The following is a 25,031-nucleotide window of genomic DNA, read 5'->3' on the forward strand; positions in this document are numbered from 1 at the left end:
TACCTTCTCATATATATGTGAATATATACATATATACATATGTGTATAGGTCACATAAGTAGGGCATGATTATATAACATATTTAATATATTGTATACGATTATATACATATATATGCATATATATATGTACATATATAATCTGTCTTAAGGGATTTCTGCAAATCCCAATTGCGCTCTCAGGGTTCAGTATAAAAGTGCATATGGCCGGATGCCAGTGGCTCATGCCTGTAATCCTAGTTACTCAGGAGGTTGTGAGCTGAGGATCATCATTTGAAGCTAGTTGGGCAGAAAAGTCCACGAGACAGTTACATCCAGTGAATTACTCAGAAAAAGACAGAAGTGGTACTGTGGTTCATGTGTAAAGTTCTAGCCTTAAGCACAAAGAGGCTTAGGGGAAGCAGGAATTAGCACCAAACCCTAAATTCAAACCCCAGAACCGGCCAAAAAATAAAAATAAGAAAATAAAGTACATATTCATATTTTTGGTCCTGTTGTATGTAAATGTCCTTATGTATAGTAAGCCATGAAAATCGAACCAAAGGAGCCCGAATGAGTATAAGATGAGTAAAAGAAAATTGCTAATACTGATATTGATTTCTAACAGTGTACTCTCTGTTGTGATTTTGTTGTTAACTTCAAAAGCTCTTGGGAGGAGCTTAAAGGCCTTAGTACTTGTCAGTTTTTACTTACCACAACACCAGTGCCATTTGGCAAGCCATCCAGAGGTTATTGCACACCTGCAAACTTGTGCAGTGACTCACAAGATTATGTGCTAAAACTTCTACATTGTGATCTGCTGTTCTTCAAGGTTGAATTTGAGAAGCCAGTGAAGGAAAATAGAGTGTTGCAGGGCTAAGATTTGGCTTGTTATCCTGGCTCTTTCAGTTGCTAATACATTGTCATGGATAAGTGAAATACTTCTTAAAATGAACTTCTTGAATCAGTAAGATGGAGACATTCAAAATTACAAGTTTTCCGTGAGGATATGGTGGAATAACATGGGGGAACTCCTAGTAGGTGTTAGATTTAGGACTATATTTGGAAATGGTAGCAATGTTTCCTTACGTTAGTCTTTCTCCTGAAATAAGGTTCTAAATCTGAAATCTCCAAGGTAGTCCATTGTCGCAAGTATATACTGTTTATATTCTGTGTCCCTTCCTCTAGCAGCATAGATGTTGTAGTTATTCCTCATCAGTCTCCCTGAGGGACTGTGAGCCTACTGTAAACTGCACCAGGCAAGAAAGTGCCCGGTACATGGAACCTTCTTAATCAATGTTAAAGGAAAAAGTGAGGCTTGGCTTTGATTGTCCTGCTCTCTGAGCATGGTAGAGAGGAAAACAGAAATGACAGCTCTCATCATCCTAAATGAGTTTCAGTTTACTATCAGTGTTTGCTTTGTAGATCTGTTCATCCTAAATGGTACCTATTTTATTATATTAAAATGTTTATGTTCAAATCACACACTCACATATACACACCCTCTTTAGTCAACATTCATCCTACCCTCTAGTCAACATTCTACCAGTATCTAAAGGTGCACAATACATGAAAAAAAATTAATTGTCATGGAAACAGTTGCTGGTAGACTAATAAGGGCTTTTACTGTGCTTCTGTTAATTTAAGGGCTATTTGAGTGTGGTGGTCAGGTGAGAGTGAAGGTGGTCCTTGGGCTTGAACTCAGAGCCTGAATACTGTCCCTAAGCATTTTTCTTTCCTCAAGGCTGGCACTCTACCACTGGAGTCATAGCTCTATTTCCAAGCATTTGTAAGTGATTATATGCCACAATTATGGATGTGATATAAGTTTACAGGTTATATTAGCTTACAGGTTATATATTAGGTATCCAAATTTATATTCTGTTTAATTCAGGAAATAATAGCACGATCAACACTGTTCAACAATCACTCATCAGAAGAGGAGAATGTTGAATTGTTTGTGCTTATGTGTACATTAGAGTTTCCAGATACAATTTCAACATAGGAAAATACCTGAAAGCTAAAGCTGAAATTATATTGTGCTTAAGTAAAATTTCGAAGAATAATTATTCTCAACTCTTTTCCAAGAAGGTTTCCAAGTCTATAAAGACCTGTTACAAAGTTAGAGTTGAGTCAAAATAGAACCTGAATCTTAATTTACATTCTCTTTGTGACTCAAATTATATAGGCTTTGCCCTTTTTTCCCCTTTCATACAAAGAGTATTTTTATTGTTGCTTTTTAAAGAATCATTTAGAACTAGTATTTTTCAGCTATAAATTTAAGGAATTGTGTTATTCTTATTATGGAGGAAAAAAAAAAGGAAACGGCCAAATAAATGAAGGTGAGCCTTTGAATAGAAGTACAGTAGTTTTCAAAGCTGAAAGGCAGTGCTGGACTTCCGTGGCAATTTAGTGGGAGGCTAAAGGAGATGTTAGGGTTGTGGGTAGGGTGGTTGGTAAGTTTATAGCTGTCATGCATTTGTATAAATAAATGATAATTAAAGATGAGAGAAGCTGGAAATTTTTACTTCATTTATTCTCTGGCCTTTGCTTGACAGAGGAAAGTACTCAGCATACAGTAGATTTAGGTTTGTCTCCTTTTAGAAGTTGGTTAAATGATATGATACACAGTGGACTGGTGTGCATGATACATTTTTAGGAGTAGAATTATTTGCTCAAATTATTGTACAGATTCCAAGCCAGAATAGTTGGTATTATGGGATTCCCTTAGGAAAAACTGGTATGTTTTATGCAGTAAAAGTGCTAAAAATTAGGAAAGCTAATTCCTTATTTTAATTGGAGTTTAATTTTTTTTTTTTTTTTGCTAATCGTCGGGGTTGAACTCAGGGCCTGAGCACTGTCCTTGAGCTTTTCTCAAGGCTAGCACCCTCTAGCACTCTACCACTTAAGCTATAGCACCACTTCCAGCTTTTTCTATGTATCTGGTACAGAGGAATCGAACTCCGGTCTTTGTGCATGCTAGGCAAGCATTCTTACCACTAGGCCAATCTCCCGGTCCCTGGAGTTTAATTGTTAAGGCAGTGTATAACTGTGGGGCCAGATCTGTCCCATGGAGGGGAGAAGAGAAAGTACTAGCGAATACCACACAGTGTGTAAGAAAATCTCAGTGAGAATTGGCATTGATCTGGTGCAGTTCTGGCTAGCAGTTTTGTGGGTTGTTACTCTCCGCTCATTTCCCATTTCACTCAGCTGTTTCTTTAACATTGGTGCATTTAATAATGGCCAAATTGATTCAAGTTGGACAGGACTACTTTGGTTTTAGAGAGCAAAAATCTGCTTGTCTACTAGCTTCTTTGGCTCTCAATTACGAGTGTTGGTGGGGTAATTGGATCAAAGTTTTGTGGTGGTTTAACTATTTTAAAATTGTGAAATATTCTTTCATGTACTTTACACAGACCAGCAATCCGAGTGTATTTTGGTTTTAATAGTCTGCATTTTTCTCTTTAAATTGGTTTTATGTTTAAAACAGCCCCTGAAAAATTGGTTCTTAAAAAGTAGAAATTGCATGGATCACCTACAAACATGTCAGTCGCCACATATTTTGTTAATGGACCTTGTAGGGAAATAACTTATAATTGCTGTGTGGGGATGACTATCCTTTGCTCATCTGAAAATATTTCCTTGTAATATATCTAAATCTATATCTATATCTATATCTATCTATATATTGTCCCCAGAAAGTCTCCTAGGTACCAGTGAATAGCTCTGACAAACCCTTTACCCACATCATTGCTCTTCCATTTGAGATGAAGCATTATTTGGAAAGTCAGTCTGAAAGTCTCAGCACCATTCGCCAGAGTTCCAATTAAAATTCCTTAAAATTTCTCTCTTTGAAATCTAAACTGTAGGGTTTCAACAGTGTTTAGTAGAACAAGTATCTTGGATGCATGTGTAAGTTTATACGTTGTAGATTTTTGGTTTGCCTGGCCTTGCATTTCACTTGAGTTTTACTTACTCTAGTTTTACTTTCCAGTTGCTTTATTGTAGGCTTCAAAGTTAAGCAGAAAAGAATTGAGCCCCTCCTACTTCTCTGTGGAATCAATTCTGTTTGATCTTGGCTGATGATTGTCTGTCTCCCCAGCACATTAATTTTATTTAAGAACCTAAAGCATTATTCCTTGGTAACTTTTAAAACTAAGGTAGTTTAAAAGAAAATGTTTGGCCAGATGTGTTTGATAGTTAATGGTTTGGAGCAATGTTATGATAGTTAATGGTTTGGAGCAATGTTATGTCTTTTCCCTGTTTGTGGCAGTGATGTTCCCGTGTGTAGTATGATGTAAATAAGCACCTTTCCCTCTTTACTTGGGGAAGCCATGCTTTTCATTAAGATAAGGACCACATTTTAAAAGTTATTAATGCTGTATTGCTTTTAAAACCCCAATTATGGTTTCAGGATTCAAATTTACATACATTTTGCTGGAAAGACTAGGAATGTGTGAATATAGAGGCACAGCTGTTGGGACAAGATAAATCACAGTTCATGAAAGTGGAGAGGGAGAATGAAGACCGCTTTTTTCTGTATTCTCAGTGTGGGAAACCTTCTTGGGGATGGGCTTTTGGCTTTCTTCAAGGGGAAACAATTAGTATATTTGTATGGTTGGAAGCCGATGTGAACTCCCAAGTTCACTAGCCCAATAACCTATCTCATCGAGAATGAGAAGTTTCCTGCTGCCTTGGGGGCAAAAATGAATATTTAATATTATTTGACTTAGCATTTGAGTTTGAAGAGTGCATTTTCTTATCTTACATAGGATATTCTGGGTTCTTTTCCTACTGTCCATTTGCTCGGGACAGGAAGTAGAATGGGAAGGATGCATTCAAGCGCTAGCCACCAGTACTAAGAGTAGTGGGAGTGGCCAAGAGCTGGGGGGGTCCCTGGGAGTGTGGCCTCTGTGGTGGGTAGGAGCAGCTCCCTGGATCAGAACTGAGTTTAGAATTCTGGCAGCATGATACTGAGGGGAGGTGTGGTTAGGGAGTTAAGAAATTTGCTGGTGAAGGAACTTTGGTATTGTTGTCGCCTCCTCCCTTAAGTGGCACCAGCTGCTGTCCTCTTCTCTGTGGTCTTCTAGGAAAGTTGGAGAGCCAAGAAACTTACCCCCCCCCACACACCCACCACAGTGAAATTGAAAGTCAAGCTCTAGAAGAAAGGGCATTAGGATAATGCACTGGGGCTCTATTAGGGAGTAGAGCTGTGTGTTTGTGTGTGTGTGTGTTTGTATGTCTGTCTGTCTGTGTCCACGTCCTTGAATCAAGGCAGTGCATGGCAGTATGATCTCAGGTAGGATAAGTATACTACTTGAACTAGGTGGGTGTTTAAGGTCAAAGTGAGGTCTAATTAGAGATCTGGCTGAAATGAAATTCCATTTTGTTTTGAAAGCAAACAAGACCAGGCTTTTTAAAGCTATTTTTACAGTAAAGTTACATACTTTAAGTGCTCAATGACTAAATCTTGTTATCAGGAGTGTGGGGATAAAAATGAATATACTATGAGGCAAAACATGGTAATGTACTGTGCCATTCCACAATTCCAAAGTAGGAGCCAGGAGTGGGCAGAAATAGGGAAGAGAAGGAGTAGAAACAGTAGACTACATTCCTTCCACAGTAATGATAATACTAATACTGATAATCAGTAGTAATACCATAAACTATAGACACTGAAATATTACCATCAGGTTCTGTTCTAAACACTGGATGAACTTAATTACTACAATTGCCAGAAGAATACTGTTTGTTTCATATAAGGAAACTTTTTGCACAGAAATTTAAGCAAGCTGAGACCTCTTGGGTACTAAGCAGTCTGACAACATTTTTTTGCCTCTGACTTGTAGAGATGTTCTCCAGAACTACTAGTTAAGTAGGATTTGGGATTAGGCTGGGCTGGAGACCTGAGTCCTAAATTTGAAGCTTGGTCTTGAAGGAATATTAAATGACATGTTTTTGTAGAATGGTGGAATTTTTTTTTTTTAGCTCACAGAACATTAGAATGCATGGTGGTTGTATGAGACAAGATTATTACAGTGTCATGATTGGTCGGTAAATTATAGCAAACGCATTGTCAGTGAAGAGATGACAAACTGGTGCCTTACCTGTGTTTGCAAATAAAAGTATGCATGCCATTAGCCAAAATGCTGGCTCTCTAAGCGCACCTAGGCCATTCATCTTCTAGAGCATCTTGTCAAACAATGTTTTAGATGGTGGTTAAGATCACAACTAACCTTCAAAACAACTACCTCCACAGAGTAGTTGACACTAACTTTGTACACAGATCTTTTTTGAGTCAAGTTACTGTGATCATTGTTTCTTTGCATTGTCCTCCTTGAAGCTTGGAGCTGCAGCTGTTCCCCCAGGCATCTAGTCCAGTGTGAAAAGCCAGAGTTAAAGCAACCCTCCTCACATGTCTTTGCAGGGAACCATTTCTGTGTTCTAAGAATGTTTCGGTTTGGATGGCCGTAATTGATGAGAGACCTTCGGCTACAGAGATATGATATGCAATTGCTGTCTTGTCAGTTCTTTCCATACTACCAGCCTTTAAAAATTAAAAACTGAATAGAGCTTCAGATTACAGGTGTTTCTCAATGTTGTTTTTTTTTCTCCCCTTCCCTCTCTCCTCCCTCACTTCTCTCTCTCTCTCTCTCTCTCTCTCTCTCTCTCTCTCTCTCTCTTCCTTCCTTTTGTTTTCTTTTTCTTTCTCTCTCTTTTTCTCTTTCTCTCTCTCTCTTTCTTTCTCTCTCTCTCCCTCTCTTTTTCTTTTTCTTTTTCTTTCTCTCTTTGCCAGGATTGGGCTTCAGCTCAGGGCCTGGGCACTATCCCTTAGCTTTTTCACTTAAGGATAGTGTGCCACAGTGCCATTTCTGGCTTTTTGCTGGTTAACTGGGGATAAGTCTCATGGCCTTTCCTGCCTGGGTTGGCTTTGAGCCTCAATCCTTAAATCTCAACCTCCTGAGTACCTAGGTTTGCAGGTATGAGCCATTAGCACCCACGTAGATTTTTTTTCCTTCATACTTTAGAGGCTGTTGTTCTAACTGCATTATTGTAGTTCATCAGGCTGAGCTTGTCAAGCTTCCCCTCATTATTAATTTGTTTTCTGTGTTATTATTACTTTGCAGTTACTTTTATGTCATTTAACAAAGGATAAACCATGACTTATACCTACTGCTGGCTCACCATATAAGACCCAGTGCCCTGACACACAATCTCTCCAGTCTTTGTTACTAGGAGTAAATGGATTTGAGAGATTGCCATTCAAGGGCACATGCCTGTGCTTGTTGAATTGGCAGCTCTCCAGTTCCATAGCACTGATAGAAAGTCTAGGAAACTATTCACAGAGCATTTCAAGGGCCAGGCTTATCATCTAGCTGCCTTGCTGGTTAAGCTGCACCTTATCTTCTCAGGATATCTGATACTGTATTGAACCTGTTTCATTGCAAGGTCTGCAAAGGGCTGAGTGTACTAACCTGTTGAATGGAATTCTTTAGAACTGCATTTTTTTTTAAAGTTTAATGTAGGGAGAGTCTATTAAATAGAGATTTTTTTTTTTAGTTTTAGAGTAATTGATTTTTTAAAATAAAAGCTGCTTTGCTATTTCAGTATTTTCTTAAGACTTCTTTGTAGCTGGTGATAGTTTAACCATATTCTTATCAGCAGCAACCTCCCATCCTCATCAGTATGAAATTGTAATGGATATTTATTGAATACCTACTGTATGCTACTTTAAGCTTTTTCATGCACTTATATGGTTACTGTGATCCATGATAAAGTTACATGGCATTATGTACTTCATGTTATGCAGCTCTGTAGTTAAATGATAAAATATGTCAAATATGATGAGGCACACTGATTTGAGTCACTGACTTTTGAAATATTCCTTATTAGAAAATTAGGAGTGTAACAGAAATGGATATAGCTTTAAGTATGGTACTGGGCAGGGCTCAGTGTCACATTGATGTCATCCCAGCTACATGGGGAGCGAGATTGGGAGGATTGGGTTCAGTGACATCTTGGGCAAGAAGTTAGTGAGATCCCATTTCAGTCAATAAGCTGGGCATAGTTTGATTGCAGTGCAAGGCCAGACAAAGACCCTATATGAAAGGCTAGACCTTAGACCCTATATGAAAAATAATGGAATTGAAATGGGGCATATGATGAGGCTGCTGTGATAGAGTGCCCTGAATTCATATTCCAGGACCAGTCCCTCCCCCACAAATCCTCCCCCCCCAAAAAATACTGAAGTGACACATTTAAGGGTAACTGTGTAATAGGTTCTTCTTGAGTAGCATTGATCCCACCCTCATGTGATCTTCCTTGAGACTCCTTACTCCCTTTGCATGAAGTCTGTACTCTGTAGTGAAGCCTGTAACACTTTCGGTTTAGGTTTGCTTTTAATTCTATTATTGTTATTGCTACTATCATTAGTATTTCTATTGTGAGACAGAGTCTTATTCTTTACCTAAATTGTCCTCAGTTCTAGATCCTGTCTCTCTGTGTCACAGCTATGAGTGTCTTCACTTCCTTTCCTATCTTGAAGATGCTTGACAGGTAGACTCTGGCAGATATTTCTCTCATCACAGTGCCTGACACATATTTGGTATTTAGCAAATACTCACTGATGGTCATCTGTTAATGAATCAGATGGGCTTTTTTTGGGGATTTGTTGCTCAGCTTGGAAGTATTTAAGTGGAAAAAAATAGATAAGTTTGTCATGTAAGTATCCGGTTAGTTTGTTCCTTGAGGGGACCTAATTTGAAGGCTGTGAAAACACTTTTTAAAGGAAAGGGTTTCGTCATAGTATTATGATAGCTTCATGTAGGTGAAGCCTGAGTGTGAAGAGAATTCATGGTTGGTGTTAATTAGCTGAATGTTGTCAGAAAAGCCCACCTAAGCACCACATCTGCAGAAGGTAAGCATTATAACTTACAGCCAACGGTTTTTACATGGCATGTTCTGCATAAAGCATATACTAAGAGTTATTTTAACAATTTACAAAACCTGCTTTTGCCATTTTTTTTTGTTGGTTGTGGGACTTGAACTCTGGGCCCAGGAGTTGTCCCTGAGCTCTTCAGCTCAAGGCTTCCTCCCTACCCCTTGAGCCACAGTGCCACTTCTGGTTTTCTAGTGATTAATTGGAGATAAGAGTCTCATGTTCTTTAGTGCCCAAGCTGACTTTGAACTGTGATCCTCAGATCTCAGCCTCCTGAGTAGCTAGGATTACAGGCATGGGGCCACCATGCATGACTTTTTTCCTTTTCTTTTCTTTTTTTCATAAGAAAACTTGGCAGAGCTTTATTTTTTATTTTTTCATATATTTTTATTGTAATTAATAGAAAGGTTACATTATATTCGCCAGATAGACGGTACATTACTTCACATCCACTTATACCCTTTCTCGTGTCTTGGTCCTCATTTCCCTCCCCTGAGTGAACAAGGGGCTAGGCAAACAGGGAAGCACGCAGTCAGAAAAGCACAGGCCCATGCTAACAGAATATGGTTGCTCTCAAAAGAAGAATCCTTCTCTTTTACTTCCAGAAGCTAGGATTCATGATGGCAGAAACTGCTTTTTGTCTGTGTGTATTGCCTAGCATTGGTGCCCAGAAAGCACTTGTTCAGAGCATAACAACTTGAAATTGAAATAGACTATGGTAAAATACTAAAAGGAAGCACTTATATAAATAACTATGATTAGGAAAGACCTTTCACATTTCTCCTGTAGTTTTGTATGGTCCTTTTGCAACTCCTGTTCCACTTAAACCATCTTTTTTCACAGCTGCTCCAAATAAGAATTACAACATCAAAAAATGGTACAGTAACAGTGCATTCCTTTCAGTTTTGATTTTTCCTTTTCCAGAAAGAGCTTCTTTTTTTGAGATCCAGTACCAAAGCAAAGCATTAGGAACCCTAAGTGCATATGATGCCTTACTCTTCAGGACTGAACATATTTCTTGTTTTCCATGTAAAAATTCTGTACTTTCTCCGTCTTGTGTCATTTGATAACGTCTCCATCTCTTATCACACTCAGTTTAGTTGAGTATATTTTTATGTGCACCATAATCATTGCTGTTTAATTTATTAGAACTTAATGTATTTATTTCTGGCCAGGTGCTGGTGTCTCACACCTGTAAATCCTAGCTATTCAAGAGCTGAGATCTAAGAGTCACAGTACAAAGCCAGCAGAAAAGTCCATGAGACTTACCTCTAATTAATTAGTAAAAAGCTGGAAGTGGAGGTGTGGCTCAGGTGGTAATACACTAGACCTAACTAAAAGAAGCTAAGGGACAGCATCAGGTACTGAGTTGACATCCCAGGACTTCCATAAGAAATAACTAAATAAAATGATGATTTCTTGAAGCTGACAGAGTATTTTTGAAACTTACCTGGATTAAATTGAATACCCACAATCTGTTCTTAAGAAAAAAAAAGGGGAGGGCTGGGAGTTTGGCCTAGTGGTGGAGTGCTTGCCTAGCATGCACGAAGACCCGGGTTCTATTCCTTGTTACCACCAAAATAGAAAAAAAAAAAAAGCTGGAAGCGGTGCTGAGGCTCAAGTGGTAGAGCTCTAGCCTTGAGAAAATCCAAGGACAGTGCTCAGGCCCTGAGCTCAAGCCCAGGAGTGGCCAAAAAAAAAAAAAAAAGAGGAAAAGTATTTGGTGTGTGTTTTAAGCTTGGTTATTTTTGTTGAAAGACCCAACAAATTTACAAGCAAATGCTCTCCTTTTTTGATCATGGCTGGCACTTTACCACCTGAGCTATGTTTCCAGTCCAACTTTTTGCTGAATAATTGGAGTGGGAGTTCCATGGCTGGCTTTGAACTGTGATCCTCAGATCTCAGCCTCCTGAGTAGCTAGGATTAGAGGCTTGGTAACTTTTAGAGTCTAGCTTCTCCCTTTCCTTTGAAGTCTGATTTAGCAATGAGAAGAAATTGAGGGACCAGATTCTTTTGAGGAGAAGTGTGTACACACACACACACACACACACACACACACACACACACACAATAAAGACATTTCCTTCATTTTTGTGAGTACATATAAACATTTTAGAAGCCCATTTGCTCTTTATCTTTTTTGCTTAGAGCTTGATTACAAACTTTTATGAGGAAGAAGGGTTAAGTAGCTAGTTATTCCTTAAGATGAGGACGGAAGAACTTTAGAAGGTGGTTTCTGTGTCCATCCTAAAATCAGGTCAGAGGAAATAAATTTAGGGTTTGTGAGAAATTATATGCTTTAACAGTAATTTTGGCTAGATAAGTTAGTTTGGAACAGAGATTAGAAAAGTGGAGTAAATGTAGACAACTCTAAAACTGAATTGAAGCATTCAGCAGCACAAGGAACTTTTATAAACATTTCTGTATTTGGGAAACAAACTATCCTGAAACTGAGGAGCCTCCAATTCCATCATTCGTAAAGGACACAGGACTTCCCTGAGCGGTTAGGGCTGGATCAGCCACATGCTTCCCCTGCTAGTTTCTGCTGTGTTTTCCCACGGGTTTACTGTTGAGCTTGGTGTCTCTGTGTCTGAGGTTGGCTGGATGTTGCCCAAGGGCAGGGGTGTAAGAGGCCCCGTCTGTCATCTTCCAGCAGCCAGTTCCAGGCCTGTTCCACAGGATGAGCCCTGCAGCTTTCAAAGAAAAGAAGCAGCATGTTCTTTGAGGTTACTCCCCTGCCCCCATTCAAGTCCTACATTCTCTCCTTCCCCCACTTAGGAACCATCTGATAGTGTAGTACCATTGGCTCTTTGATCTGGTTTTCCCTTGGAGAATATTCATTTTGGGTGTTCAGTGTGTTTAAGTTAAAGGCTTTTGAAATTGTTTGGTAAAAATAGCTATGTTATCTTAAAATCTCACATAACATAGTTCAGGCTTTTAAGGTACCATAAAACCATGTGATGGCATTAAAATGAATTTCAAGTTTTTGTTTTGCCAGTTCTCCAGCTTGAGTCTCAGGGCCTGAACTCAGGACCTGGTGCTTGCTAGATTGGTATTCTGTCACTTGAACCCTACCTCTAGTCTTCCATTTTGATGGATTAATTGGAGGTTCACTCTTTTTTAATATTCTTTTTTATTGTAATTAATAGAAGGGTTACATTATATTCGCCAGATAGGTCTGTCACTTGAACCCTACCTCTAGTCTTCCATTTTGATGGATTAATTGGAGGTTCACTCTTTTTTAATATTCTTTTTTATTGTAATTAATAGAAGGGTTACATTATATTCGCCAGATAGGAGGTGCATTACTTCACAAGCATTGATTACCCCTTCTGATGTTTTTGTCCCCATTTCCCCCCCCAACCCCCTCCCCTCATCTTGTTTTTCTCCCTTCCCTATCCTATTTCAAATAAACATATGTACAATATACAAGATAACAAGGTAAGATACTGTAACAATATGAGATAGTCAAGGGACAGGGCTTTTCTGATCAGACTGGTTACAAACCATGGTTCTCAAGGTCTCAGTCTTTTCTGTAGCTATGATTACAGTCAGGAGCCATGAATGCCTGGGTTCAAGTTATTTTTAATACATTTCCATTTAAGGTAGAGCCTTATGCATACTTTGGCTTAAGTTTCCACTTCAGCAGAAATGTGTACAAATTAACTTGAAAATGAGTATAATACATGTTGCCATTATGCAAAATAGAGTTTCTGCGAGAAGTTATCAGGGAACTTGCATGCAACTGAGTCAATAGCAAAAATGCTCTGTGATAGGTTCAAACAGAACTCTGAGAATATTCAACAGAAACTTGTAACTACTGATTCACTGTTTTTATTTCTGTCTGGCTATTTTGGGACTGAATTTTTAATATGTTGATATGTCAAGGGACACTTGGGGCCTTCTTGAACGGTGTATTAGAGAAATACTTGAACCGTATTGTTATTCTTCTGTTTAAAGAGAGGAAAAACTGAGTAGAAACCAAATCATCATGAGGGATAAAAAGTAAGTAACTAAAATATAGTGTGTGTTTATATGCAGTGGCATATTTCTTGGAGAAATTCTCAGTAGTCATTATGTGTCAAAATGTAGGATACTATTTCTAACATGGTTTTGTATAATCAGATTAAGTTTCAGTGGCAATTTAGTTGACAGACTTCATTGGAAGCTTAATCTAGAGGTGCTGGCTTTAAATTTTATATTTTTATATGTAGTTAGCCTTGGATATACATAATATGATACATGAGATCATTTTGCCTAAGAGAATAACAGTTTTAAACTCTTCCCTCTGGTATCATAGGACAGCCATTGTAGGTAATCTAGCATTATAGGTGCAATCAACAATAAAAAGGTGAAATTAGTTTACTCATATTAATTTAATGCAAAATATCAAAAAGTAAAATTTTAGCAGTGTTCAAATAAATAAATGAGACAATATTTGGATTCTTTTTTTGTATAGTATCTTTTAGGTCAATTAAAAATATAATAAATCTCAAGTTGAAATAGTTCCATTTCAAATTCCCATCTACCATGGCACAGGTTTATATGTGTTTTTGGAGTTTGGTAATTTGAGGATTATTTGTCAAGTTAAATTTGAACAATAAATTATTTAGGTGAGTAGCATTCACAGAACATTTGACTAACATCTAAGTCTCTGGCCATGCCATTAAGAGGTTAGTTACAATCTGAAAATAACTTCTGCTGGATTCTTCTGGCATAGGAAGATGATTTGATTTTTGATTGTTTTTACTGTCTCAGTTGTCTTGAAGTCACTAACATTCTAAGAAATATATGTATTCAAATACATAATAATTTTTTCTGTAGTCTCAAAAATTTATTTTTGGAGAAATAGGGCTTTGTATAAATTTTTTGTTGCTGCTGCTTTGTTTTATTTAGTGTTTAGAGCTTGTGTCTTGCCATATTACCCAAGTTAGGCTCAAACTTCTGGGCTCCTGCAATCATTTTTGTCAGTCTCCTGAGTACCTGGACTGTGTGCATGCACTGTTATACTCAGCTAACTATACTGATGGATGATGCTTTGCAAGAACTAATGTTTCATGTTGTTTATAGCTGTCTTAGAATATGAGGACATGTAATTGAAGATAAACTTCATCTTAATAGGAAGTGGCTGCTCAAATGTGCTAAAATAAAATGGTGAGAAAAACTACTCTTCATTTGCTGGGTGATGGGGGTCTCTAAGGGAGTGAAAATTCCAATATCCCTTTCAAAGAAAGTTAAATATTGTGATTTTCCTGGTGACTATTAAGAGATGGTTTACTAAGTCCCAGTTAACTGAGTCATTGTCCTCAGGTCTGATCCTTTATGATTGGTTAGCACACTCTTGTGGACAGAGGAGATGGAAAGAGTTAAGTTCTTCATGTGGCGTGTACTGTAGCTTTGTGTGGGTGCCAGAAACCCTGTTCTGATGACATTCAGTAAGGAAATTAAAAGCCCATTGTGCTGGTGTTTTAGAAAATTTCTTTGTTAAAGACACCGATGGCTTGGATCCTGGCATGGCTTTAAAAATAATACAGTGAAGTAATTCTTGGGATGTTTGAGCTCATATCAAAGCTAGATAGAAACACATTTTATAATTATTTGACTTGGGATTTCTTGTTCTGAGTTAATGGATGTAGGAAAACATCCCAGCAATTAATTTTAAACCGGAATGTTGTTTTCAATTAAAAACTGCCTGGTGATAGGTTTAAAAAAATTCTGAGTAAATCAGCCAATTTCTCAGGATCAGCATCTGTGGTTTTATTGAAGTTGCTCCATTGTAATGGCTCATCGGGCATATTTGGGGTTGGTAGCATCATTCTAGTTGGATTTGACTTTTGAGACATAAGTCTTCCTTCTGTGGAAGTATGGGATGGCTTAAAACAATCCTTTACACAGTAATTTTCCAGGAGATTTATTTAACCCAGGTTCACCATTCTGAAGCCTAAGGGAAACCTTAAGTAATTAGCTAGCAAGGTCCTTTGTGCTTCTCGAACTCTTACCTTGTGTAATTAACTTAAAATGTGCAAATTTTGTAGTGCTCCTTGGAAATAAGAGGAATTCATGGAAAGCAGTTGCTGTTCTGCAAACCTGATCTTTGAAGTTTCAATGGCCTGTTTAATAAGTTCCAAAAGGCTGCCATTTTGAGGCTTAAAGAATTTTCCATGTAAATGGATTCATTGGCTAGGGTGATTTTTCTACTCTAGGTCTTCTTATCCTGATTCGTACTATGATGTCATTGTATTTCTATGAACAAGGAGAATTAAAAGCTCTGGTGATGGCATATTGGCCCTGCTACCCTGGTTTGTCACCTTGTCCTTCTCAGCCTTCAGTAATTTCCCACCAAAAGTTGTGAATGAAGCCTGAGTAAATAAGTTTATTTTGTGCTGGCTGCTGACCAGGAAATCTGCTGGAACAGCAGAACGTCCCCCTACCAAAAAAAAAAAAAAAAAAAAAAAAAAAGCTCCTGCTGGGCAAAACCATCACTGTGACAGGTAAAAAGCTTTCCTCCATAAAGCCCCAACTCCCTCCCTCTTCATTTGGTTATAGCTGGTGAATGTGGGGATTGTCTGGCTTGGTACCCTATTGATTAGGTCAGTGCCTGGTCTGCTAAAAACAGAGCTGCCCCAGGCCATCTCACCACAGGGGATTTGCTAAAGCCCGTGTGAAAGGCTGCTTGGGGTTTTAACCATTACCTTCTGAAGCAGGATCACTTCAGGCCCCAGAGCAGATATTAGGGAGCTATTAACTTCTACAGGCTTCTCTTTGAGTTGAAAAGCTATTGGGAGCTGAAGAATAATAAAAGGAAATTATTACCACCACCACTGAGGGTGTGTCTTGCCTTATCTCTGTAGGTGCATCTGTTGAATTGCAAAAGCATTTCCTGCTGGGGCATCTGTGTAGCTTTAGAAGTCTCCTAGGAAGGTCTTTTAAGGGGAGTTAGAAAATGATGGCAGTGTTGATTTCTTTTCTTGAAGAGTTGACTTTCCATGGCATCAGAACAAAATTAGCAAAGCACTACCCCTATTTAAAAAATACCCCGTCTTAAAAAGAAAAGAAAAATGTAGTAAATAAGCTGTTGTAGAAAATGGGAAAATGAAAATGTAGACTCATATAAAATTTTAAAATGGACTTTTGAGAGCACCAATGATGTTTTCCTGAATGCACATATGGGCATGTGCATAACTATATCCCCTTGAAACAGGATCAAATTTATTCATCATTTGTGTATTGTTTTTAATTTATATACAGCCTTTTTGGATTTGTAAGTAACCCCAGCTTGGTTATGCCATAATAGAGATAACCTACCATAGGTATAACAGGAGTTTTGTACATTTGTTTTCTTGTTTGTGTGTATCTGTTGTGTGAAATTAATTGGCATAATTTTTCAAAGCTCTTAATAAATAATGCTGCATGTCTGAATCTGAAATAGTTTTCAGAAATAAAGGTCCCATGAGCATTTGCTTATTTCTCTTTATTTTTGCTGCCGTTGACTATTTAGGTTTAAAAATGAAGGCAAATGGTGTCAGTTTTGTTAAATGAAAATTACTTCCTCAGGAAGCTCATATTAAAACAATGATTGTTCACTAGTGGCTGTGGTTCTTGGTGAATAATCTGATTTTTACAAACCTGTGGGACAGTATTTTGATTTAACTTTTCTTTTTCAGATTTTTGTCCCAGAGGTACCTTTTGCATTAATTGGTTATTATTTTTTGAAAGACAGTGTCTCTCATGTGCTAGTTTCCAGGTTATGTGTGGGAAAAAGCTATAAAATGAGCTTCCAATTTTCCTTTCTTTTGGTTAGATACTACTTAACCTATAAAATCATGGTTAAGGTGCATTTACAGATTTAGCTACTATGAGCCTTTTCAATTTTTTTTTAAGTGACTTTGAAAACCAAGAATGAACCTTCACCCTTCCCGAAGTGGTCTTGTAAATTAATTCATTGTCTTATGTCTGGAGTTAATATTTGCCCCATGATGCAGTGATAGAATCTAAACAGATTATCTTCCTCCTGGGATTTGAGAACAAATGATCAGATTTGTTTCCAGACAACAAGTAATTTCTGGGCAGCTGTTGACTATAAAACATATAAAAGACACAGGGTTCAGTTCAAAATGTAATTGGGTAAAGAACCACTGATGAAGAAATCCCAAAGAACATAGCAATACTAATAATAAATAAAGGTTTAAAATTGGAGATTTAGGCAGTAGATTCAAGAAGTTACTATTAACATGGTATTTTGCAATTGAGGCAGAATGTTGCATTGGAACAAATGAGTCCCAGATGTTAGTCAAGTTCTCTGTGGACTTCAATGAGTCCTTGGAAAAAGGAACACCCATTCAAAAAATCCGAGTTTTTATTTTTCCTTAGCTTCAGGTTGTACTTCTATATAATTCCGGTAACCAGTAAAAGTGGTATTGTAGAGTCTAATTTACCAATAAAATGTTCACAGTAGGAGGAAGTATGTAAGGAAGAAAAGATCCCTACAGGCTTTTTTTTTTTTTTTTTTTTTCAGAATTAGAGTGGAGAAGAAAATTCACACATAATTATGGCATACAGGTTTTCTGCCTTCTTGCTCCATGGGGGAGCCAGTCTAAGGCAGTCTTACTGAATAGGTGCATCTTTAATCATCTAGAAGAAAAAAAATCATTTTTATAAACCAGACTGTGCTTGTCTGTTTATGCCATAGTTGGTTGATTATAGCTCTTCGGGGATTCATTTCTGAATGTCTACTTCCCGTAGATACTTTGAGTTCAGCTTTCCTGTTAGTCCTAAGTGAATCAGTCAAAAAACTTAAGAATAATCTGCTATTAATGTATTAGTTTTGTGACATTGCAATGGGAATTGAAGAGAAATTATTATTTTTTTTATCAGATTCCCACATCCTGGATGCTTAGTTTGTTGGATGCTTAGAAGTTGAGTCCTACCTGCAAGTACATAAGGAAATCTTTTTGCTTTGGTGAAACCTACCAGATAGAATTGAAAGTTCATGATGTGCTAACATTTTCTTCTTCTGGAGATTGATAATTCTTATCTAGATTGAAAGGGAAGAGATTCTGGTAGAAGTTACTAGAAAGGCTTGACTTTTTTTTTAAACCAAATACATATCAGCTGTATAGACATCAGTCAGTAATTACAGAGCCTCATATATGGAAAGCAATCCCAGGACACTTTAACAGACTACAAAATCTGTGATTTTCACAAAATCCTACGGGGGTTTTAAAATTTTTTGAAGTAGGAATTTTTAGCCGTTCCTATATTTTATGTTCTTACTTAAAAAAGGAAATAGAAGAATTTGCCTGAATGTTCTTTCCATGATAGTAATCGTGTAATGGTGTCTGATACTGTTTCTTACACTATCATTGATTTAAAAATTTCTTCGAGAACATAGAAAAAGGCTTAATTGCAACTTTGTCATTCATAAATTGACAGCCTGATCTCTCTTTTCTGTGAGGCAAGCTTCCTTTGCCTTTCTGGAAAGCTTTACTTGATCTGGATATAATGCCCTTGAAATACCCTCTCAGTGTAGGGGAAATAAGCTACATGTAAATAATGCCTGGTTAGGGGAATCCCTTCTTAGGTAACCTATATGGATTTGGCTCTGAGACTGGCAGTTCTTTACTCTGGAGGGATCACTAAGGGCATTAGTTGACTTTTCTTTTCTTTCTTTCAGATTCAGTGTTTCATGCACAAACTGGATATGTATGCCCTCATTTCTGAACTCACGACTTGATTTTTGGACATAAAAAAAGAATTGTGGGCCGGGAGTTTTGCCTAGTGATAGAGTGTTTGCGTAGCAAGCACGAAGATCTGGGTTCAATTCCTCAGTACCACATACATAGAAAAAAAGCCAGAAGTGGTGCTGAGGTTTAAGTGGTAGAGCTCTGTCCAAGGACAGTGCTCAGGCCCTGAGCTCAAGCCCAGAACTGGAGGGGCGGGGGGGGGGGGGGAGGATTGCTAAAGTGATAAGAAATTCACTTGTCTAGTCACTTGAACACAAAACATTACAAGAAAGCTACATTTTGTTTATTGCTGCCTTACTGAGGTCACTTTTTTCCTTTAAATTTACTAAATTTTAGATTCATTTGGTTACCCCATTCACATTATTTACCTGAAAGTGTCTCATAGTGTTGTTAATACTGGAGTTCCCCTCCCCAGTTAATAATTCACATGTGTCCATTCACTTTTGGGGGGAATGTGGCTTGCTTTGGAGATACTGGATAATTGTTTAAAACTTCCTAAAGAAGCTTGGCAGCTATTTTATTCTATTGAAAATAGGCTTAGTGTCAGTTCCACTATTGTGCTGTAGAATGTTCAGGTGTGGAAGGCCTTTTGCTAGGGAGGAAACACAGTTAACAGTAGCTAGTGATTCTAGTGTGGCAGCCAATAGGAGATTTACAAGCATACTTTCTCCTCAAAGCTACAGCCCTGGCCCTTCTAAACCATGGTGGCCAATCTGCAAGTACTCATTAATATGCCTTGTGCAGAGAGGAGGGAGGACTGGATATAGTTATAATTAGAGCAGAGGTTCAGTCTAGGTTATAAAGTTAAAAAAAGACAGTATAGCTTATTATTACCAAATATACATTTCATAAGGAGCTAATTGAGTGGGGAGGTGAGATTTCTATGTAATGAGTTTTTTTTTCACAGAGTTAATACATTCTTGAATGCACTGAACATAACAAATTCTGGTTTATTTCCTTAAGGAGGCAAGCATGTATTTATAGTTCTATCTAAGCTATTAATTTGCTTGTTCAGTTATTTGCATAAGTGAATTATGTTGTGCTTGTATGTATTGGCTCAGTGGGATTAACAAAGTAGCTATATTGTGCTGTAACTATTGAAAATCATGGAAAACTCAGCTTTATTAAGTTTGCATGCAGCCCTTTGTGGTTTAAATACCCTTCCCCACTTCCAGGATTTTTGAGACTTGTTACAGAGAGAGTTTAAGCATTTTCAGATTAAAAGTAATAATAATTTCTGAAACACAGTAGGACTACTCCAACTTCCTGAGTTGATTAATGATCCTTGATGGATGGAGACTTTCAGAAGGACCGACCAGCTGGGGCTAGCTTCAGTCCCTGGAAGAGGCTGAGGGTAAATGACACTGGGAGAGGAGAGAGAAGAGAGGAAGTGTAAGTGCTTCTAGGGCTGTGTCTCTGCAGTTCATCCACAGATGAACCCATAGGTCCTTGAAAGGTGAGGACATTAGAGAAATCTTGAAAGGCCTGTACAGTAAAGAACTGAAAGAATTTCAGAGGCGAAGTTTCAGAGGATGAAAGAGAAGACCTGGTGAAGAGTTCCTTCGTGCTTTCCTTCACTGGATAATTAGCATTTATTGACGGCCTCTCTGCCTGAACCTGTTCTGGGTGTTGAGGATTTCATGGCACCATGTGTTCATCAGGAAGTTTGCTTTCTGGAGAGACTAGACAGCTAATGAGCAGCTTGATAAAATTCTCTTGGTCTCTGACACATACATACTCTCTCTCAAACAGACTAATGGCTCTTTTTTTTTTTTTTTTTCAAATAGAGGTATGTGAATGGTTGGGAAGTATTTCAAGAGAGGAATTGTAAGCTGGGATTTGAATGCAAAAACAAATCATTTGAAGGTGATTTCTGATCAGAGGCAATAGTAGCACAATGCCAGCAAGCATGTATGGCTGGAAGTTGTGGAAGTTGTGCGGGATAAGCCCAAGGACTGTGATCTGTGGTCTGGGTGTGGACTTCAGGTGAATGATAGGAATAAGTGGCTGTAAAGAGTGCTGCTTGCTTGTATCCAGACCTCTTCTGTGAATAGCTCTGCCTTTCCAGAGAGTAGGACTAGCATGTTTCCTACTTCTTTGTCCTTGCTTTGTGACAGGTAGTCCTTCCTTTCCATGTTGTAGATCTATCCTGCTGTCTCCAGAGTCCCCTTGCAAGCTTTCATCCTAAGTCCAAATTTTGCCTCATTTATGGCTCTACTAGGGCTTTCTGGATTCCTGTTATCACCAGAGATACAGGAGAAGACAAAGGTTCCTCTATCTTGTCTCTTTTTTCAGTTTTGATGGTGTGCTAAACCAGTTTTCCTCTTTGGCAGTGGACTTTCTCTTGAATGTAAACCCTTGAAATAATATTCCTATTTCAACCACTTAAGAAAAGACGTCACTTAAAGCAAGTTGTATTATCAGAAATGGTTTTTCTTTTAATCTCTAAGCCATTTGTCTTCATGTATAGAGCTCATAAGAAACCATGCTAGAAATATTTACAGTTTTGAGTAATTCATAAAGAAAAGTTAATGCTATTTTGGAGAAATTTTTAGGAACTGCATTACTGAGTCATATTCCTGCATTTGTGTAGGAACTTAACTTTTCTTCTCCAGCTCCAAATGAAGAACTCTAATGTTCCCCATCTCCTTTATATATTATCAGGATCTTTGTATAATTTAAAAAAAAATCCTGGTATACTCTAGAAATGACTTCCGTTGAATTTGATTTAAGTTGAATTTCTGAAAATATTTAAATAGGAATGATGACTAAAGTTGATGAAAATAAATGGAGAAACAGTGCTGGAGGCAAAGCTGACCTCATGTTCTCTCTGTGTGCTCCAGACGTTTCTAATTTGATTTCCCAGTTTGGATTCTCATTCACATTTGAAGTGAGATTTTATCATGCCTTGCAAAGCAGCTCTGTGCTCTGTAGAGGGTCAGAATTGTGTTTATAAACTTACTTTAGGACTATTGGTGTGTGCTGTACACATTTAGCACATTCTTTACACTGTCAGTTGAAATCCGTTCTTACTCGGAATTGGAAAATGTGACTGGAATGAGTGAGTAGTCAGTCGTTGTTACCATGGTAAGGTCAGGCCTGCAGTACTTTTTTAGGGCTGTTACACCATTCATTCCGAGATTGCATCACTGACCCTTGTTCATCCCCGTTATCAGTCATTTCCCTCAGAAATCAGAAATGTCGTATTTCACGCCTGCTGGAATTTGAGTTAGTACAGGAGGCCCTGCTCTCCTGGAACCACACGTGGAATTTCAAGAGAATGAGTTCTTTCATTTAAAGTCTATATTCTAATAAGCACTTGTTTACCTTGTAGATTTTTGCCTCCTCAACTGTAATTAAAGGGTTGAACTTTCTGAACTTTCTTACTACTCTCTTCTTCTTGTCTACTTTTCCACTCTGCTGTATATTCATTTTAGTCATTTAAGGTAACCAAAGGCTGTGTTTTAGGACCCATCTTGCACTTGAAATTAATGTTCCCACACAAAGGTCAAGTGCCTACATGTGCCTTTGTCACAGTGTTTGTCATGTGGGTCCAGTGACATTTCCTTTCAGGGAGGTATATGAAGCAGGATGGTATGGAGAGGAAGGTACAGAAATGGTGGAACACAATGGAATTACATGTGTTTTATGTCAATCTTGTCAGCCATTATAAATGTAAATGTAGTCATAACCATTCCTTATGATTGTCTTACTATATGTATTATCTTTAAGTCTGCCTTATTTGAAGATGTGTCCCTTTTTGTTTTTTCCAACTGAGTTCAAAATTAATAATAAATAAAAGCATGGACAACCCCAGATTTTAAATTCGCGTATGCATTGAGCAGGTTAGTTGATGAGGAGAGGCTCTTGGTCAGGCCAGAGGTATTGCCATTTGTATTAAAAATCATCTTGTGAGCTGCTCTTGGCCAGCCTTTAATTTTGTGAAAACATAGTATGCTTCCCCAAAAGCAAATGCTACCCCCAATAAAAAAACAACAACAACAAAAACCAAAAGTAAAATTAAATGTGTGTCATTTAAGTGGCAAAGAGAAAATCTGAGATTTGTTGACAGGTGGGATATCTAATGGAAGCTGGGCAGTGTTGTGGTGACATTTCCAGGAGGGCACTGAACCCTGGGCCATCCCAGCAGGTGTGGTTTTCCTCAGCAGTGGTCTCCTGCAGACCACAGACCTGCAGATGCCAAGAATCTACAGTACTCCATATCATTTGTTTCCTATTTGTTTAAAATAAGATAAGGTAATTTAACTCTGGACTGTAGTTACTGTTGACAAGTCTTGGCTGGGATTGTTCAGTTTGAGAATGTATATTGAATATTCTAGGATACTAAATATTCTCATATGCCTTTTAATTTTAAAATCTACTCTCTTTTGTGTAGGCTCCCTCGTGTGATTTCAAACTAATGTACCAACTTAAAAATCCTTAATTAGACAGATATGCCACATTGCCCTTCATAAGAAGGGAAGAAGTTAGGAAACAACTGAATGGCTGTATGTATTTACAGATTGATACTCTAGTTTGTTAAGGTTCTTTTTTTTTGGGGGGGGGGGCGGTGTCAAGGGTCTTGAACTCAAGGCCTTGGCTCTGTCCCTGAGGTCTTTTTGCTGAAGGCTAGCACTCTATCACTTTGAACCACACTGCCAATTCCCTGGTTTTCTGGTGGTTCATTGGAAATAGGAGTCTCATAGACTTTTCTGCCCTGGCTTCAAACCATGACCCTCAGATCTAAGCTCCCGAGCAACTAGAAATACAGGTGTGAGCCTCCATTGGCCCCTCCATCCCTGGCTTGTCAACGATGATTAAAGTTTATATAAATAATCAAATCAGAAAGCACATCCAGATCATTATTTAGAGCTATTTGTTTAAATCTGGAGTATGTGAGATGTGGGTTAGCAAAAAAATTGATACCCAATGCTTTTGCTATCAGTGTCCACAAAATCATTTATACCTTGAATTAAGCTCCTCACTTCTTTTCTTACAGATTTGGAATTTGTCAGTAAATTGTACACTAAAAATAGGTGACTATTGCCTGTAAAGCATTTTTTTAATATACATAATATGCTTTGCTTTGTTAAAATGCAAACATTTCACCTCAGTTACAGTAGACATATTTTGTTATTTATTAATTTACTTAGAATCAAAATGCAAACCCAAGAAATGGAAAATGCCACTTGGAGTGAATAAGAAAGATTTTTACAAGTCCATAACCATAGGTGCCAAAATGTAAATGGGATTGTTTTAATTTGCTTCAACTTTTGGTTCATATAAACACACCTTCTATTTTGTAAAACTGTAGTACATAGGGATCTGAGGTTTTATTTTAAGAAAAGTGTCCATTTTTTGCATTTCTTTTTTCCTAGCGAAAAAGGCAAGCTTGCTCTGGACTGGAATTGTGCATTCTAGAGCTCTGGAGATGACGGTTAGAGAGCTCTTCCTACATGCAGTGCCCTGGACAGTCCCTGGGGGCAGCGGGAGGAAGCTCATTCCATTCCTTCCTTGCAAGGGAGTGCTTAGGGAGGTTGGCACTGGGCTCGGTGGCTTTAACTGACATTTCCATCTCTGAATGGTGCCTTGTCTTCATCTTTGAACATACTTTACACTACAAATGCTTTAAGCAGTTGCTCAGCTTAGGAAAACTTCTAAGGCACTTGCAACTTCTAAAGGTCACTTTTACATTTCTGAAATGTCTTAGGTGCTATTGATAACACTTTAAGTTAGCCTTTTATAAGTATGGCTTTTTGAATATTTTAGTATTATGTAGTATGCAGGGTTTTTTTGAAAATTGAGAAAAATATTAAGAGAAGAAAATAAAATACACTCTTTCTTGTAACCCACCAGTTCTAGCGTATGTGTGCATGTATGTATGCATATATATCTCCAATTTTATTTTGCTTTATGTGCTAAAATCATTGCTACATGGTACATTATGCAATGCCGTTAGAACTTGCAACCTCAGAAAGGACTTAGTTGGTCTTTGTATAAGACATTTATAACTATATAGAGGATAACTGTTTACCTACTTGGTAAAATACTGCATTGTCCTTTTCAAACAAATGTCACTTTCTTTTCTCCTGGTTGTTCTTCTGAATAAATGAATTCTTATTTAATTGTCTATATCACAAAATCTAGTGTTATCTTCTTTTTGTTTGCTTGCTTCTGTTTTTTTTTTTTGAGGACCTTATACTACACCTGGCATGTAGTAGGAAATTATGTTTTGTTGCACTAATTAAAACAGCAGTGCTAGGTTTCAGTTTATTTCTAGCAAGAACCAAGTGCTATCAACTAATATCAAATCCCTGTTGATGAAGAATGTATGGAGTACAATTTTCAAGGATTTGTTATGCCTGTGTTGAG

The 25,031-nt window shown here is 37.8% G+C and overlaps 1 protein-coding gene across 7 annotated transcripts in view; it reads left to right on the top strand.

The window, feature by feature from the left end:
- Fat1 (FAT atypical cadherin 1) overlaps positions 1 to 25,031 on the top strand; it is a 110,771-nt gene that overhangs the window by 17,882 nt on the left and 67,858 nt on the right. The window lies entirely within an intron of this gene.

This window comes from Megascapheus bottae, chromosome 20 (assembly GCF_031878675.1).
Source record: "Megascapheus bottae isolate mThoBot1 chromosome 20, mThoBot2.hap1, whole genome shotgun sequence".
NCBI lineage: Eukaryota > Metazoa > Chordata > Mammalia > Rodentia > Geomyidae > Megascapheus > Megascapheus bottae.